General features: G+C 43.9%; 1 long non-coding RNA gene across 1 annotated transcript in view; it reads right to left on the bottom strand.

Annotated features, from left to right (window-relative positions):
• Positions 1–248: 248 nt before the first annotated feature.
• LOC138581898 (uncharacterized) overlaps positions 249–7541 on the bottom strand; it is a 145311-nt gene continuing 138018 nt past the window's right edge. The window contains exon 3 of the long non-coding RNA XR_011304853.1: positions 249–2132. This is a non-coding gene — a long non-coding RNA (uncharacterized lncRNA). The remainder of the gene's footprint in view (positions 2133–7541) is intronic.

Here is a 7541-nt window from a genome sequence, read left to right as displayed (position 1 = left end):
TTACTAGTAACAAAGTGCATCCATGCAATAATATCTTGGCGATCATTGAGTAGGGAGGAAATGCATTGTGAATCCAAGATCCCTACAACTGGAAGAAGATGCCAGTCGCCCTGGCAAAGGCATCTGGTGTCTCTACATAATGAAGACGAGACGGGATGTGAAAAACTGTATCTGGAAGAAGTCCCTATGTTCTTCCAGTACCAGAAAGAGATATATGTGATGCTAAAATCGCAGGAATAACTCCACTTTCAAGCACACCAGTCAACTACCAGATTCCAAGTGCTTGGAAGGTGCTCCACCTCCACCTTCATGCTGAAACACAGGTCATGCTCCGTGTATTGCTTGGTGAACTCTGCAGTGGTGCTGGACTGGCACTGCCCAATTTGTTGATGTATCCAACCACCAAATTGTTTTCCATGTGGGGTTTGACCACACAGTGGGAGAAACTGTCTGAAAAGCACTTGACAGCAAAGGAACTTTTAAGCATCTCCAAAGAGTTGATGTGCCACTGGATCTCTTGTCTTGACCATGTCCCACCAGTCAAGATCTGCCACATCTGGCCCCCACACCCTCAGGCATGCAGATTATCTAACTATAGAGTATGGGAAGAAGGGAAGGTGGCTATGCCGTTCCAGGCATCCATGTGGATCAGCAACCAAGGCAACTCTTCTTTTGCTTCTGAAGAATTTGGAACCTGACTTGAATAGTCTAAACCACTGCACAGAACCTGAATCTTTAATCTTTCAATGGCCCTTTAACAAAGCAGGTCTGCAACGATGGCCTGGATGGATTCTGACACAAGATGGATAACCTGGGCCAACTGTATGACCAACAGCGCCGGATTATAGAACAACCTTCGCAGTTCCTTCTTTATTGACACAAACTTGCTTGGTGGCAAGCTCAAAGCAAAGTCTTTGCAGTTCACCTTAAACCCAAAAACAGCATGGTCTGTGAAGCAACCAACTCTGATTCCTGCCAGTTTATGACAAAACCCAGATGCGGTAATAGGTTGATTCACAGGAACGGATGACTGCCGGCTTCCTTGGGAGACCTCACTATCATTAAAATATCATCTGGATAAATTATAACCCAGACAGCTGTTGTCCCTAGGAAAGCAGACATCAGCCACAAGAACTGGGTGAAGCACCAAGATGTGAAGAAAACACCAACCAGAAGGGAGGTAAATTGATAAGCTATGCATCCGGGAGGTCTAGACACATCAACTAAAATCCTGGACTCTACCTGTCTCTAAACATGACAATCATCTTCATCATGAAGCAAAAATACACCATTACTTTTTTTCATCGCCATGAGTTTGATGTCTGGGTAAAACCGGTTTTCTTTTTCCTTACAAGAAATATGCTTGTGGATCGTTTCTATTGCTTTCTTCTTCAACAACTCCCAGGGAGACTAAACTGGAAATTTCGTGGGGAACAAAAGCATTCTTCCAGCTGGCCGGTTGTAAGCACACCCCACAAAATCTATCCTGAATCCTTGAACCATCTGGAGAACCAGTGTATCCTGAGAAATACAAAACCACAAGTCTACAAAAAACCTCAGCCTAACACCGATATGGAATTCAGGTGGGACAGTCCTGGATCACCTACCTTGGTGAAATCCTGCTCTTCCCCAGGAACCTCTTGCTCCACTTTCTGTTGCTAGCCTGATTGTTGCCAAATGGAGCTGGCAAACTGAGCACCTCGACAGGCCTTATGGCTCCTGAAATGACTGGTCCTGGTTGAAACCCGAGGAGAGAACCTTTTTTTAAAGAGGAATTGGCTTTGTCCAGGGAGATGAATGTATTAGCATACCCACCCATTCTTTTACAAAATCAACTTTAAAAAGAACATAATCCACATCATATAGACAACAAGAGTCTGCAAACCACCCTGCTTGCAGCTAATTTTAAAGAAGACTCCCTTCTGTTGCTCCTGCGAGACAGAAGCATTAGCTTCCTCCAGGAAAAAGACAGCCATCTGTTTCCCCATTACTCAGTTCCTTAGGTTTCAAAGGATCCTGGATGTTTTGGCCTCTTCTACCAGCTCCAAGATCATATTCAGGGGCTCAGAAATATTCAAGTCTTTGATGTGACAGCTTGCCATGCACTATCGGTTCCCTTGGTCATATCATTCCTGTAACATAAAAAGAAAACCAAAATATTACCTTTTATTGCCAGAGTGGTAGCTGCCTCTCATGAAAGCATAGGACTAAGGTACTCAGCTGTCAGCTCATTTCTGATCTCAGAGTCAAGTTTAGTTCTACAAAGAGGTTCAACAGAACCCCCAACCACTTTGGATGGTAACTGCTACCTCGAGATGTGGTAGCAGGGGGAATAGATGGTATTACCCACTGCCTTCAGAAACCCTGGCATGCCCTTGCTGGGCCTAAATCAGCAACAGAAGGGATTTCCCACAAAAAATAATGTCCCCCAACATCAAGAATGGGAACACAGGATTAGCCCATTAACCAGAACAACTTTGTCTCTATTAGCCTGTGTCTTACCATCAGCCAGGCAGCAAGGTCAAATCAACATCTGGAGCAGGTCTCTGATGCATTACCACAGAACTGTCCCTGCCCTCATATTTATGGGTAGAGGTAAAACACTGCAGGACCCTACCACCCGTGCCTATTGTTTCCTCTTAAGGTGCCCATTGCTAGTGATAGATCTGAACCACATGTTGCCCTCCTTAGCCCCTCTTTCACCAATTGGGGAAATGCTATTTCAGCTCTGTGTCATAGCTATGCATACTACATTAGAAATGGATTTAGTTAGGCTATCCATGTTGTCCTCAAAGCCTCTATCCACAGCCTTCAATGGTGAAGAGTAATTTTAGGAGGCAAAGGCATCCTTCCAAGCCTTCCCTCTCTTGCTGCTGTGACTGCCCTCAACCACCTCTTCTGGTTCAGCCTCATAGCTTGATACTCCTCATCCCCTTTGTCTCCCCCAGTCTCCATGCCAAAGCATAAGAAAGAAGAAAGCAAGCACAGAGAAGGGGTTTCATGCATAATCTCCTTCCTGTGGATAATGAATGAAAGGACATAGACTCTACAGGATTCCACTTCCTCAGTCCCGTTACCACTGTTTGCAAGTGCAAATTACTTTTTTCTAGTCCAACGTCAGGGTGTAGGCCAGAGCTGGGAATACTCCACCTCGCTTCAGCAGCTCAGTCCACACTCTGGTAGTGGGGTGGGACACCAGCTGGGAACATTAGTCTAGGCCTCAAGATGACAATATGCCCAAACCTGGATAATGTAAGGGAAACATGGTAAGCGAAAGGCTTATCTTTTTTGGATTTATGTATAAGGCACTTTGCCTCATAAGTAAGTACTGGGACGAGGAAGAGTGGGATTAGGAGTAATGATGATTCCAGGTAACTAAGCAAGGCATTACATTGATATCCCCCAACCTCGTCCCAGTACTTGTGTATGAGGCGATGTGCCTCATACAGAAGTACTGGGACCAGGAAGAGAAGGGCTAGTAGTATTGAAGATTACCATTAAGTAACCCAGGCATTAAACACAAGCACACATCGTTACATCTATGTCCCTCTTCCTTGTCCCAGTACTTACCTATGAGGTACCGTGCCTCATAGGCAACTACTGGGATGAGGAAGAGTGTGATTATGTGTAATGAAAACTACATGTAACTAAGCCAGGCATTACATCCTTGTCCCAGTACTTCGTAATTAGGCAACATACAACATGCCTCATACACAAGTCCTGTTATTTATTACATTTGTTACACGCGCAGACCCTCAGGTATCACACTGAGATTGCAGAGGAATTATTCAAAAATTACAAGACAAATTAATCACAAAGTTACACATTGGGAGTGAGCTGCTGGGGTTGGGCAGTCATAAAAGCAGTGGAGAAATCAGAACAAAGTTTAAGTTTTATACATAATGAGAGCAGTTACAGTTATATTTACAGTCACTCAAGGTTTTGGCCTTCTGAACTAGTTGAAAAGCCATGTTTTGAGTGATTTTTTGAAGCCTGAAAAGGAACCCTCTTCTTTGATATTCTTGGGCAGGGAATTCCAATGTTTGGGGGCTAAGTATTTGAAACTACTGCCGCCCGCTTTGATATTCTTGTAGCGAGGAATCTCGAGTAGTTGTTGGTTGTGGGATCTAAGTATTCTTAGGAAGGGCTTTTTTTTTGCAGTACTTTGTTAAGGTAGTTGGGAGCTGAGCCCTGTTGGCATTTGTAGGAAATGCATAGGGTTTTGAAGATGATCCTGTCTACAACTGGTAGCCAGTGGTGATCTCTTCTAGTCTTAGAGATGTGGTCTGATTTCCTGATGCCGAGGGCTGCTCTAAGGGCTTTATTTTGTAAGAGTTGTAATGTTTTCAAATTGGATTTAGAGGTGCCTAATAGCAATACATTACAATAATCAAGTCGTGATAGAATAAGGGCTCTGGCCAGAGTGACACAGTTTGCAGGGGTGAGGAATTGTCTGCTTAATGAAATCAATTTCGCTGTGTAGGAAGTGGTAGATGAAAGGCTGCTAATGTGTTTATTCATAGACAGGTTAGCATCTAAGTAAACTCCTAGAGTTTTTACTTGTTTCAGGACAGGTGTCAAGGTGCCATCAATGTTGATCGACACATAGTCAGAGTGAAGGGCATTGATTTTAGTCTGAAAGCCCACTATGAGTATTTTGGTCTTCTCGTCGTTAAGACAAAGACTGTTTAGGGCCATCCAGTTTTGGATGATCGCATATATTCTGTTGATGAGTAGAGTAACTTGGGTCTAATTTCCTGAGAGTGGGATAAGGATCTTGGTGTCATCCGCAAAGTTGGGGTAGATGACACCCATATCGTCTAGCGCTGCGAATAGGAGCTTCGTGTATGCGTTGTACAGTGTGGGAGAGAGGCAAGAGCATGGATGAGGTCTGCAGCTTCCTTGCCTAAGGAAACTCTGGAGGTGCGGTCAGCTAGGAAGGATTTGATCCACATGGTGGCATCCATAGAGAAATTAAAGTCTTTAGCTAGCGTATTACATAGTTTATCATGGTCAACGAGGTCAAAGGCTGCAGATAGGTCTAATAATAGTAGGATGCATAGTTTGCCTGTATCTCTGATGGTATCCATTTGATTTTTGAGATCCAATAGTGCTGTTTCTGTGCTATGGTTTGGCCAAAATCCGGAGTGTCTTGAGCCGAGGAGTTGGTAGGTGTCTAGATGAGATTGGACTTGGTTATACACTATTTTGTCAATCATTTTAAGTAAGAAAGAAACTGTTGTTATTGGACGGTAGTTGGTGTGTACAGTTGGGTCAAGTGTGTTTTTTTTAATAGTAGGGTGACCCATGCTTCTTTGATACTAGTTAGGACCAGATTGGCTTTGAACAAGGCGTTCACGAAGTTGGTGATGATAGGTGTGAGAGAGTGGGTGCAGGATTTAACTAATTGTGCTAGGACAGAGTCTTCTTTGCAGTTTGATGCTTTTAGTTTGGAGATAGTATCCCAGACTAAATCTTGGGAGACTGGAGTGAAGGCAAAGGGGGGGCTGGTGGTACCAGTGGTGTTGATAGAATGTTTATCACAGAAGGGTTTGTTTGCTAGTGCAGTCATTTTAGTGGTGATTTTAGATTGTAGCAGTTTTATTTTGTTGGCTAGAGCATTTTGAATGGTGGTACACCAGTCTTTGCTAGGTTGAATAGGGTTGGCGATTGGGATTGGGTTTTCCAATTCTCTCAGTATAGAGAATAGTTGTTTTTAGTCAGATGCAGCATTGTTAATCCATGTATTGTAGGCATTAGCTTTGGTTGAGATTACGGCTTCTTTGTAGGTTTTATTTGATAGGAGGAATGCATTTTTTGATTAAGGCGAGGGTTTTTTCCTATAGTTATGGTCAAGTGCACGCTTCCTTCTTCTGAGGGCAACCAGGTCCTCATTAAACCAGAAGCATGAGCGTTTGTCAGCACGTTTTGTTTTAGTAGTTAGTGGGGCTACTATGTTGATTGTGGAGGTGAGACAATTTTTATAGATATCCACTAGGAGGCATGGGTTATCACTGGTGATTGTTGCAGTATTTAAAGCTTTGTTGATCAAGGGATTGATGTTATCTGGTGTGAGCTTCCAGAGGTTTCCGACTTTGTGGGTGACTGTAAATTTATGTTCAGCAGGGTGGGGTCTGCAGTGGTAATGGTGAACTGGATGATAGAGTGGTCTGTCCAACTGAGTGGGGAGATAGAGTCAATGTTGAGGGTCAAATTATGTGTGAGAATCCCATCTAGGGTTGTACCCTTAATATGGGTGGGGGCATTGCTGTGTTGACTAAAGTTCATGTCCTTAAGAGCTGAGTGGAGGGCTTCGGCTTTGGTGTCACTGCTATTATTGAAGCCTAAATTTATGTCTCCAAGGATGACACATTTGGTTTTAGGTTTGATAAGTGGGGCGAGCACAAGAGGGATGTCTGATTCGGGCTGGCTGTTTGTGTTTGGCACTCTGTAGATTACTATATAGTTAAAGGTGGTTTTATCATTGATAGGTAGTTTGGTGTGGAGGAGTTCATAGCCATCAGGACTGTCGATTGGGCAAGCTCTCAGATGGAGGTTGGTCATAGCAATGATAGCAACTCCGCCTCCCTGTGAATGAGTAATATCTGTTCTGAAGATAGTGTATTCAGAGGGGATGGCGAGTGAGAGGAGCGGGCCTGAGGCTTGGTGCATCCACGATTCAGTGACAACTAAGAAGTCTAGTTGCAAGTCTAGTATAAGATCATGAATTTCCGTGGCGTGGGCTCCTAATGAACGGGCATTGATGAGTGCACCGTTTAGATTAGCGGTGGGATTTTGGTGAGGGGTGGTAGATATGGTGGAGTATTTGGTGCTGGGAGCCAGGTGAGTTTGTTTGGGTACGGTGGAGGGAGGATGTGGATGTGGATGGCAGACTCTTGGGAGTTTGGTTGGCTTGTGTGAAGTGGAATTGGCAGCGGTGCTGTAGATTTGTTTATGGGTGCTGTGGGATGTTTTCCCCCACTAGTCCAGGCCCTGCAACATTACTGTGCATTGCTTGCATCAGGAACATCAGAATGGCCACTGGAAAGCATGCTCCTTGCTAAAAATCACCCAGAATAGCGCAGGAAAAATCTGAAAAATAGGCTGCCATCCACTTTTGCCTATCTCAGTGGTAACACAGGAGACCACTGCCAAAACCCATAATTTGGCTGCCCACAGAGCAAAATCATTGCAAAAGAAACACAGAGCTGTTTTAAAAATCTGTTTTTCTTGGATGTCAAATTTGCAAAAATCATGGCTCCAAACCACCCAGAAAGATCCAACCTCCTTGTTGGGCGTTGGACTTCCTTCTACTTCAAGAATCCACATAAATATAATGTCAGCAGGAGTATATGTTATCAGAACAAAACCCACTTTTGAAGATGGTTGCTGGGAAGAAATCTGTCAAAAATGGGTGCAATACTGTTACTCGCCTCTGTCATACGCTGGAGATCTCTAAATCTGACAGGAGAACCTTGGTCTCAAAAGCAAAATATGCCAAAGAAGGGACTTCCATCAAATGCCGTATAGGGTGCCACACA

The sequence above is a fragment of the Ambystoma mexicanum genome, chromosome 3q (assembly GCF_040938575.1).
Source record: "Ambystoma mexicanum isolate Mex_15411 chromosome 3q, UKY_AmexF1_1, whole genome shotgun sequence".
Taxonomy (NCBI): Eukaryota; Metazoa; Chordata; class Amphibia; order Caudata; family Ambystomatidae; genus Ambystoma; species Ambystoma mexicanum.
Note: the sequence above shows the minus strand (reverse complement) of the source record. Positions and strands in the feature narration are given on the sequence as shown.